The sequence below is a fragment of the Aythya fuligula genome, chromosome 3 (assembly GCF_009819795.1).
Source record: "Aythya fuligula isolate bAytFul2 chromosome 3, bAytFul2.pri, whole genome shotgun sequence".
In the NCBI taxonomy this organism is placed as follows: Eukaryota; Metazoa; Chordata; class Aves; order Anseriformes; family Anatidae; genus Aythya; species Aythya fuligula.
In genome coordinates, this window is record NC_045561.1 from 119,478,629 (window position 1) to 119,488,203 (window position 9,575).

The 9,575-nt window shown below is 48.6% G+C and overlaps 2 long non-coding RNA genes across 4 annotated transcripts; both read left to right on the forward strand.

Annotated features, from left to right (window-relative positions):
- Positions 1-900: 900 nt before the first annotated feature.
- LOC116487319 lies at positions 901-8,119 on the forward strand. 3 transcript variants are annotated; one of them, XR_004253070.1, is made up of 5 exons: positions 901-919; positions 6,970-7,099; positions 7,286-7,542; positions 7,678-7,732; positions 8,021-8,119. It is a non-coding gene; the product is annotated as an uncharacterized LOC116487319 (long non-coding RNA). The 3 variants fall into 3 exon arrangements; XR_004253069.1 differs by lacking the exon at positions 901-919 and adding an exon at positions 5,979-6,386; XR_004253068.1 differs by lacking the exon at positions 901-919 and having other exon boundaries at positions 6,820-7,099.
- Positions 1,423-5,657, forward strand: LOC116487320. The gene is made up of 3 exons (XR_004253071.1): positions 1,423-1,450; positions 4,968-5,021; positions 5,122-5,657. It is a non-coding gene; the product is annotated as an uncharacterized LOC116487320 (long non-coding RNA).
- Positions 8,120-9,575: the final 1,456 nt, after the last annotated feature.

Below are 9,575 nucleotides of genomic sequence, written 5' to 3' on the forward strand. Positions count from 1 at the left end.
GGCTACGGAGTGTTTCTCACAAGGGGGCTGCTGTTTTGAAATGATAATTTGTAAATGGGGTCCCTTCAGTTGTTGAGGGATGGGTGCTAATGCTGGCAGCTGAATGATTATCTTGTGACCGTTTTCATTTGGTAACGCTGAAACACAGTGTACAACACAGGACTTGACCACAGCTTCTTTTAGCAAGGTGAGCGATGAGCAGATCTAGCAGGTACTTTAGCGGTGCAGTTGTCACTGCAGTTACTTAACTGCACAAAGTACAGTAAAAATCCTGTTTATATTTCAGGGGTGTGTTGTATCTGGCTTAAGAGAGCAGATGGAAGCATCTTCCTCGAGGGCAGGTGAGGGGGCCGAGGTAAGGGAGCAGATGAGAGTAACTGTCCTAGCTGTGCTGTGTCTTTGGATGCTTCTTTAGCCTATGCTTTTCTTTTCGTTTCACAGGTGTGTCGCACAGGCTGAGTGGGGCCAAGCTGCACTCTGAAGAGCAGCACGAGAAGGGCGGGCTGGTTGTGAGCTGGATTGGAGCAGAACTGCCAAGTAGCACGAGGTGACTGCGAAGGGTATCCATCTTGCTTTGCAGGTGCCATGGCAGGCTCTCCACAGAAGCAGTTGAGGATTTGAGAAGAGGTTGCAGATCATCGAGGAGCATCACATGCAGGGATGGCTTGAAAAGGGTATGGCTGCTTTCTCTTCTGTTTATCAGGTGTCCCAGGCAATGTGGGCTGTGATGTTAGTCTTTAGAATCTGAACAAAGCAGGTGCTGATGGCGGTCTTCTTTGGTAGGCAAAGAGGTGCCCAAAGCCCTGTCCTGTGTAGCCTGAGCACACCTTGCTGAGGATGAAGCCTGCTTTCCAGCAGTTCTGGAAACTGTGTTGCGGCTGAAATGCTGTGTCTGTGATTGGGTTGGGGTTGCACCTTGGTGAGTGTAGGGATGGGTTTTAAGTGGGTGCAGCGGAGGGCCTGGCCCCAGTGTCCTGTAGTGTGTTTTGACCCATCAGCATAGCCTTTTAGTTCCCAGATAGCCTGCTGAAGTAAGTTATTTTTCCTGTGAGTGGAATGGAATTGACTTTTTTTTTTGGCATGTAATCTATTCTGCTCCTAGATTTTTCTTTCTGCATAAATAAAAGTTTGAGGTAATTCCAGCAGGAAAAGCTTCAGTTACTTGCTTGGTGGTAATGTCCTTCTAACATTCAAAGCTGCAGCGAAAGCATGGGGATTGTTGCTTCTAGAAACACCCCAGTTCTCCTGTGTGCCCTCTGCATGCTGTTGAGCTAAGCCTTAAAAGTAAGTTAATAAAACCACAGCTGCTGCTCCTCCTCTTTCTTCTGTTTTTGTGCTTTCCCCCTGCACTTTCCCAGTTGATTGGCTTCAGGTTCCAGGTGGGACCTAATGGTAACTGAGTTGCAGGTGTGCCAACAGAGAGCTCCTTCTGCCTGGGCTGCTCTTTGGGGTAGGTGCTTTGTTTTTCCTTCAGTCAGTTGCAGGGTTCTTTAGGTGGGTCAGAGTCTATGGACTGATGCGTTTTCAAGTAGAAACCGGTACGCATATCTTTTTTGAGGTGGTAACTGGTAGGATCTGTCATAGTAAAGCAATCTAAGTAGTAGGTGCCTGTATTGCACGCAGCTCTTCCTCAGGTGAGTAGTTACTACAGCAGTTTTACAGATAGTATGGCGATGTTATTTTGTGTGTTTGCTTTGTGTTTTTGGGTCCCTTATGATTTTTGCAGAATTACAGGGCTTTCTGTGAGTCTTTGCCTATATGTCAAATCTTATCAAAGTCACAACCTTGGTGGCAAAGTGATGGAGCAGGGTTTAGGAGAAATGTATGATAGAGGCTTCCTGTGTGAGCATGTATCTGAAAATGGCAGCAGTGGGCATGTAAGGGGTATTCTGTTTCAGGTTTAGGGACAGTTTGTTATATTTCTGGAGCTTTTGCCTGTGTGTTTGCTGTCTGTTAAGTCTTTGTATCTTGCAGCCTTCTAAGCTTTAAGTGCTTGGAATTCACATATTAGAAGTCTTTTTATGAGGGGTTGCCAGGTACATTGTTTTTGGGAAACCGTGGGGTACGGTTTCTTGACCGCGTAAGTGCAGTACTGCCAAGAGACTGAGCAGGGTCACCTTCTTCATCACTGAAGAATAAGTCTGTTCGGGCACATTTCGGCGCGGCGCCGCCCGGGCACATTTCGGCGCGGCGCCGCCCGGGCACATTTCGGCGCGGCGCCGCCCGGGCACATTTCGGCGCGGCGCCGCCCGGGCACATTTCGGCGCGGCGCCGCCCGGGCACATTTCGGCGCGGCGCCGCCCGGGCACATTTCGGCGCGGCGCCGCCCGGGCACATTTCGGCGCGGCGCCGCCCGGGCACATTTCGGCGCGGCGCCGCCCGGGCACATTTCGGCGCGGCGCCGCCCGGGCACATTTCGGCGCGGCGCCGCCCGGGCACATTTCGGCGCGGCGCCGCCCGGGCACATTTCGGCGCGGCGCCGCCCGGGCACATTTCGGCGCGGCGCCGCCCGGGCACATTTCGGCGCGGCGCCGCCCGGGCACATTTTCTCAGGTGGAGCTACTGAGCAGGTGAGATAAAGGAGCTGGGAACAGAGAGGTATTGCATAACTATATGTTGCATCAGTAGTAGTCAGCGTTGTGGAGTAGGTGGGTATTAGGGCTGGCATGGTAGTGAATGCTGGTTCTCTGTGTTTACAGATGGGGATGAGCCTGTTTAAACTAATTCCAGTTGAGAAAGTTTCAGTTATTAGCTTGGTGATATTGTCAATTCAATATTAAAACCTGCAGAAAAAGCAAAGGGGATTTTTGCTTCTAGATTCACCAGAGATATCTTGTCTGCTCTCTGCTTTTGAGATAAAGTTGATTTTAAAAAAGAAAAAAAACAAGCTGCTTTTCTTGCTCTCTTCCTACTTTGTTGTGCTTTGCCCCTCCCCTTTCCCAGGTGATTTGGTTTGGGTGCTGGGCGGGGCCAAAAGGTATATGAGCCCTAGGCATGGCATCAGGGTGCTCCTTCTGCCTGGGCTGCTCTTTGGGGTCAGTGCTTTGTTTTTCCTTCAGTCAGTTGCAGGGTTCTTTAGGCAGGCTGGTGTCTATGAATTTCTGGATTTCTAAGTGGTTGGAATTCTAGATCTCTAAGTGCTTCAAATAGAGGGATATTTAGTAGAGGCTGCTGGCTCACTGTTTTTGGGATGGTGGGATACGCTCCTGTTTTTGAGATATTATTTAATCTCTAGAGGTATAAAACCACTTGTTTTAGTTCCCTGGAGAGTTACACCAGCTTGATTACATGCTACGTATGGCTTGGCAGCGTAGATGCAGCATTACCAAGAGACTGAGCAGGGTTGTATCAGAGTCCCCTTTTTCCTCTGCAAAGGGTAAGTCTGTGATTACTCCTGCCGGGGCTGCTGTGTGTGCATGTCTTTTTGGCATTTGTGGAACTCAGTTGTTTTTTTTTGTGTGCGTATGTTCTAACTTCTTGGTTTTCTGAGCTGTAAATAGTGTGTGTGCTGAACGTGGTAGGCAGGAGGAGGTTGGGAGCTGCTCAGGACTGGTAGGTTTGGTTTCTCGGAGTGTGCGGCAGCCTTCCTGTGCGATGTGACTGATTGTTGGGCGGGAACATTCTAGCTTGTGTGTCCTAAGCAATGTAGCTTGTGTAGTGTGTGTTGTGTGGCCCGGGCAGAGTTTGCTGTGGCGCTGTGAGCAGAGTCTCAGTTAGAGCTGTTGAGCAACTGAAGTAAAGGAGCTGGGAAGAGAGAGGTATTGCAGCAGTGTACTGGGTCTGGCTGGAATGTTAACTTTCCCGGCAGCAGCCTTTACAGTGCCGTACTCTGCGCTTATAGCTGGAACAGCAGTGGTATTACACCAGTGTTGTGTCTACTGCTGAGCTGCAGTGGCACAGCATTGGGCCTTTCTCTAACCCTCCTAGGGGGTGGGCAAAAAGTGAGGAGAGAAACATCACTAGGGCAGCTGACCTAAACCAATCAAAGGGATATTCCATACCTTGTAATGTCATACTCAGCAATAAAAGTGGAGACAGGAAGAGGAGGGGAGGGGTGGGCTCTCGTTGGGAAAACATCGGTCCTCCTCTCGAACCCTGGCTACGTGCATTGAGGCCCTGCTTCAAGGACGTGGTCAATCATCGCTCATTTGTGGGAAGTAGAGAGTAATTTCTTTCCTCTGCACTTCCATGTAGCCTTCATTTTATTTTATTTGTTTGTTTTCCTCCCTTCTTTTTATTTTTTTTCCTTTCCTCCTCCCTTTTCCCCTTTCCCTTTTTATTTTCCTTTAGTTAAATTTAGTTCATAATAATCTTTAATTATTATTATTATTTCCCTTTAATTAAATTATCCTTATCTCAACCCGTGAGTTGTTCTTTGCTTTACTTCTCCCCCTCCTCATCTAAAAGATGGGGAGCGAGAGAGCGGTTGTGGGGTTTAGCTGCCCAGCATGGTAAAACCACCACAAACAGGTAAGCTGTGGCTGTGAGGTGCCTCAGAGTGTGCTTTTCTCCTGTCTTTGCAAGTGCTTTGTGCAGTCATGGACAGGGAAGGGAAATCCTCATGTCACGAAGCACTGAGGGAAGGTTTGTGTTGTCAACCTGGTCATCCCTTATCCGAAGTGAAGGGAAGATTGTTTGGTGTTTGATTGTTTTGGCGTATAATCTGTTCTGCACCTGGATTTTTCTTTCTACGTAAAAAAAAAAAAAAAGTTTGAGCTATTTCCAGTTAAGCAATTTCCAGTTACTTGCTGGGTCGTATTGTCCTTTTAATATTCAAAGCTGCAGTAAAAGCATGGGGATTGTTGCTTCTAGATACACCCCAGTTCTCTTGTTTGCACTCTGCATGCTTTTGAGCTAAAGCAGATATCAAAAACAAACAAAACCACACACAAACAACAACAACAAAAAACCAGCATTGGGTGATTTGTTGTGAATGCGATGATCATTTAATCCCTTTGTTTTCCCAGGTGGTGTGGATGATACTGGCTGCACTGTTGGAGCTTGGATTCGGAGAGGAAGAGGTGAGCACAATTGTATGTTGCATCAGTACTAGTCAGCATTGTGGAGCAGGTGGGCATCATGGCTGGCGTGTTAGTGAATGCTGGTACTCTGTTTTTGCAGCTGATGATGAGCCTGGCAGTTGCCTAAGATGACAATCAGTGCCTGTGCATTTCTTGAGGCGGAGGGAATTTACCATCCAGCAACCTGAGAGCTAAGTTGGGGGGCACCTGGTATTTGCATATCTGGGGTGGCTAATGGGAGCTGGGAGTCAGAGCAGCGTGGAACCAGCTGGCTGAATAGACTTGGTGCCACTGTGAGGGTGGTTCAGGCTGGGTCACGTTCAGGCTGCTTGTGGCTGGGTCACCAGGCTAATAGAAGAAGCGGGATTATTTTGTAGCGTGAGTGCGTGCGCCAGGCAGGACAGTTTTCTTCAGTTCGTCTGTCTTGTGTTGCTTCTGCAGCGTCTGTTCTGTGCTTCTCGGGTCTTGATATCCTCCTAGCTTTTTAGACTGGACTGACTAGACAGGCGACTTGGTAGCGGTGCAGAAGGGCCTCAATGCTTGTTTTGTCATCATGACTCTGATCTGAGCACTTCTTGTGTTGCAGTCACTGCTTAAAGAGCAGGTCTGTTTCAGGTCTTGTGCATCATATTCTGTTTGAGATCGCGTCTGTTTCCATCCTCACTCTTGCAGAAGACATCTGGGCCGCATCAGGAGCTCTTGCTTGAGAATGGAATTCCTAAGCGTCGTCTTATGGGGTTTTCAGTCCCCATCCTTTTGGTCTCTTCTCTTGAAGGCAGGCTTTTTAGGCCTCCATCATCCCAGTTCTGGCAGTTGCTTCCAGTTGCATGTTGTGACATTTGAGTCTCTCCTTGGGTCTGGTGCAGAGCACCTGTTGTGACTTGCTGTTGCCATAGGGCTTTCCTCCGGGGGTCACTTTTTCTTGCGCCTTGTGTTGTGTGTTTTTCTTGTAGTGTTTGTGGCGTGGCTGTGTGTGTATGTGTTTGGTCTGGAGCTGTCCTGCCTGGCAGTTAGTGATTAATGTGGCAGTGCATGGGTGTACTAATACATTATCTGGACTGTTTTGGCGAAGACATCTGGTCTGCCTCTGGGCATGTACTGAAGGGCAGCTGTCACAGTCATCTGTGGTGGTTGGCAGATGTGGATTTGGGAGAGGAGAGTATATCTGCTTGTGAGTAGCTGTTCGCATAGTGCTTGAATGGTGTTCTTGAGGAGGCCTGTTGAATCTTGAAAGCTTACAGATATGGGGTTTTGAAATGTTTATTCTTATTTCTTTCCTGTCCCCAGTAGAGTGTAAAACCTAGGAGGAACCTGTCACAGGAAAGAACTCCTTCTGGAACTGTTCAGCACTCCGTAGGCAACTCGGTGACTGGCTTGGAACGGAATTAATTTTGTTGGTGTATAATCTGTTCTGCTCCTAGATTTTTCTTTCTGCGTAAAGAAAAGTTTGAGCTAATTCCAGGTAAGAAAGTTCCAGTTACTTGCTGGGTCGTATTTTCCTTTTAATATTCAAAGCTGCAGCAAAAGCATGGGGATTCTTGCTTCTAGAAACACCCCAGTTCTCTTGTTTGCACTCTGCATGCTGTTGAGCTAAGCCTTATAAATAAGTAAATAAACAACAGCTGCTGCTCCTCTTCTTTCTGCTTTCTTGTGCTTTGCCCCTCCCCTTTCCAGGTGATTTGGTTTGGGTGCTGGGTGGGACCAAAAGGTATATGAGCCCAGGTATGCCATCAGAGTTCATTCTGCCTGGGCTGCTCTTTGGGGTAAATGCTTTGTTTTTCCCTCAGTCAGTTGCAGGGTTCTCTAGGCAGGCTGGAGTCTATGGATTTCTGGAATTCTAAGTGCTTGGAATTCACTTAACAGAGGGATATTTAGTAGAGGCTGCTGGCTCACTGTTTTTGGGATGGTGGGATACGCTCCTGTGTTTGATCTGTATTTTAATCTCTAGATGAATCAACCCACTTGTGTAACTCTCCAGAGGACTAAAACCAGCTTGATGACATGCTAGAAGAGGCTTGACCGCGTTGGTGCAGTATTACCAAGAGACTGAGCAGGGTCACCTTTTTCATCTGCAAAGGGTATGTCTGTCATTACCCCTGCTGGGGCTGCTATGCATTCATGGCCTTGTGGCATTTGTGGACTTGAGTTTGTTTTTTTTTTTTTTTTATTTGTCTAGCTCTGGTCTCTGTGTTTGAGTCCTCTGCATGTGCTGCACTGTTTGCGTATACACTGTTGATGTGACCTTCTCTCTTTGTTTCTTGTAGCTCAGGGCGTAGGCACGGAAGCTTGAACGAAGCATGAGGGTGAGTGGACAGCAGTGGGGGCCCCGAGTTGGTCAGTGGACTGTGTGAGTCTGCTTCAGCTGTCGGGCCGGCTTTGCAAGTGCCTTGCGACAGCAGAGTACGTCTCCTGCCACGTTTCTGACACGTGCCAGACGTCAGCGGTTCCTGTTCCTGAAATGCTGGAGATGCTCAGAGCACAAGAGGAGCTGGGAGCATGATGCATCTCCTTGGGATGTTAGGTGAGTGAAGCGGTGGTACTGGGTTGGAGCACGTGGCTCTGGGGCTTCTTGGCTGTTGCAGCAGGGGAGGAAAGGAGTGGGTATAGACTGTTTTGTGGATTGTCATGTTTGTCTGTTCTTTCTCCCTGGTCTAAGCCCCATGACCTTGGTTCGGCACACTGAATGGAAGTGCTAAGCCTGGATCGGGAAGGTGAGTGGAGAAAAGTTGGAAAACGGGTATTGTTATTGGTGTAGAAGTCTCTTGATGCACCTCTGGGTGACTCCTCTCTTTCAGGGACGAAGAAGGTCCTGGGAACATCCTAGCTGGCCTCTGTGGTCCACACTGAGGATGGTTTCTGAGCCCTGAGAATTAAGTCCAGGGGCAAATACTGTGTGTTGGGGAGCGTTTGGCAGGGGGAGATGGGGAGTTTTCTAGAGGGTGTCTATCTGATTTCAGTAGCGGAGCAGGTCAGTTGACTACTACTTTGTTTCTGAGCAGGGTGTTTCACTGGAAGAAATTTGGCTGGTGTGCTGGTGCGTGATGGCACTTCATTTCTGCAGGTGAAGAGGAGCCTTGTGCCTGAAGCAATGTCCTGGCTAGCCTTTGTGTTCCTTGGTGAGGGTGGAACCTGCCTCCCAGCATTTCCAAGCTAAGCTGGGGGGAGGGGCAAGTGCTATGTTTGAGTTGGGGTTGTGAATGCACCCATAGGGCGAGGGTCTGTGCTTTTAAGTCATTGCTTCGGATCGGGCCTTTCAGGATTGATCAGGTCAGGCAGAGAGATTATGTGTGGGGAGTTCTGTCACATACAGTGTGAACACATGGCAGGCAGGGCAGTCCCAGCTTGTCATCTGTGTTCTGTGTTGTCTGTGCTGTACTGTGCTGTTGCTCTTGGTGCTCGGCAGGCCCTGGGTAAGTCATCCTGAGGGTACTGAACACTTGACATCATTGGAATATTGCTGATGTTCAACTGGGAGCTGTGCAACGCTTGTCTTGCAGTGGGAGCTTAAAGGAATCCCTTCTGTGTGTGTAATACTTGTTTGTATCAAACGTTTCTTGATATGATCAACGTATGTTACATGCTCCTCAGGTCTTGATATCCACACTTCCTTCTTCCACTGGACAGATTAGATGGGCAACTTGGTAGCCACACCAAAGTTCCTAAATGCTTATTTCATCATCGTAGGGCTGATGCAAGCGCTTGTCTTGCAGTCGCTGCTTGAAGTGCAGATCTGTTTCAGGTCTTGTGCATCATATTCGGTTTGAGATCGCGTCTGTTTCCATCCTCACTCTTGCAGAAGACATTGGGGCCGCATCAGGAGCTCTTGCTTGGGAATTGATTTCCTAAGCGTCGTCTTATGGGGTTTTCAGTCCCTATCCTTCTGGTCTGTTGTCTTGAAGGCAGGCTTTTTAGGCCTCCATCATCCCAGTTCTGGCAGTTGCTTCCAGTTGCGTGTCGTGACATTTGAGTCTCTCCTTGGGTCTGGTGCAGAGCACCTGTTGTGACTTGCTGTTGCCATAGGGCTTCCCTCTGGGGGTCGCTTTTTCTTGCGCCTTGTGTTGTGTGTTTTGTTTGTAATGTTTGTAGTGTGCCTGTGTGTGTATGTGTTTGGTCTGGAGCTGTCCTGCCTGGCAGTTAGTGATGACAGCTAATGTGGCAGTGCATGGGTGTACTAATACATTTTCTGGACTGTTTTGGCAAAGACATCCGGTCTGCCTCTGGGCACGTACTGAAGGGCAGCTGGCACAGTCATCTCTGTGGTGTTTGTCAGATGTGTGTGTGGGGGGGAGAGTTGAGCTGCTTGCGAGCAGCTGCTCGCATAGTGCTTGAATTGTGTGCATGAGGAGGTCTGTCGAATCGTGAAAGCTTGCAGATATGGGGTTTTGAAATTTTTATTTTTATTTCTTTCCTGTCCCCCAGTACAGCGTAAAATTTACGAGGAACCTGTCATAGGAAAGAGCTCCTTCTGGAACTGTCCAGCACTCGGTAGGCAGCTCGGTGACTGGCTTGATCTACTTCTGAGTTGCCGAGGTATGGGGGCTGCTGTTTAGAAAT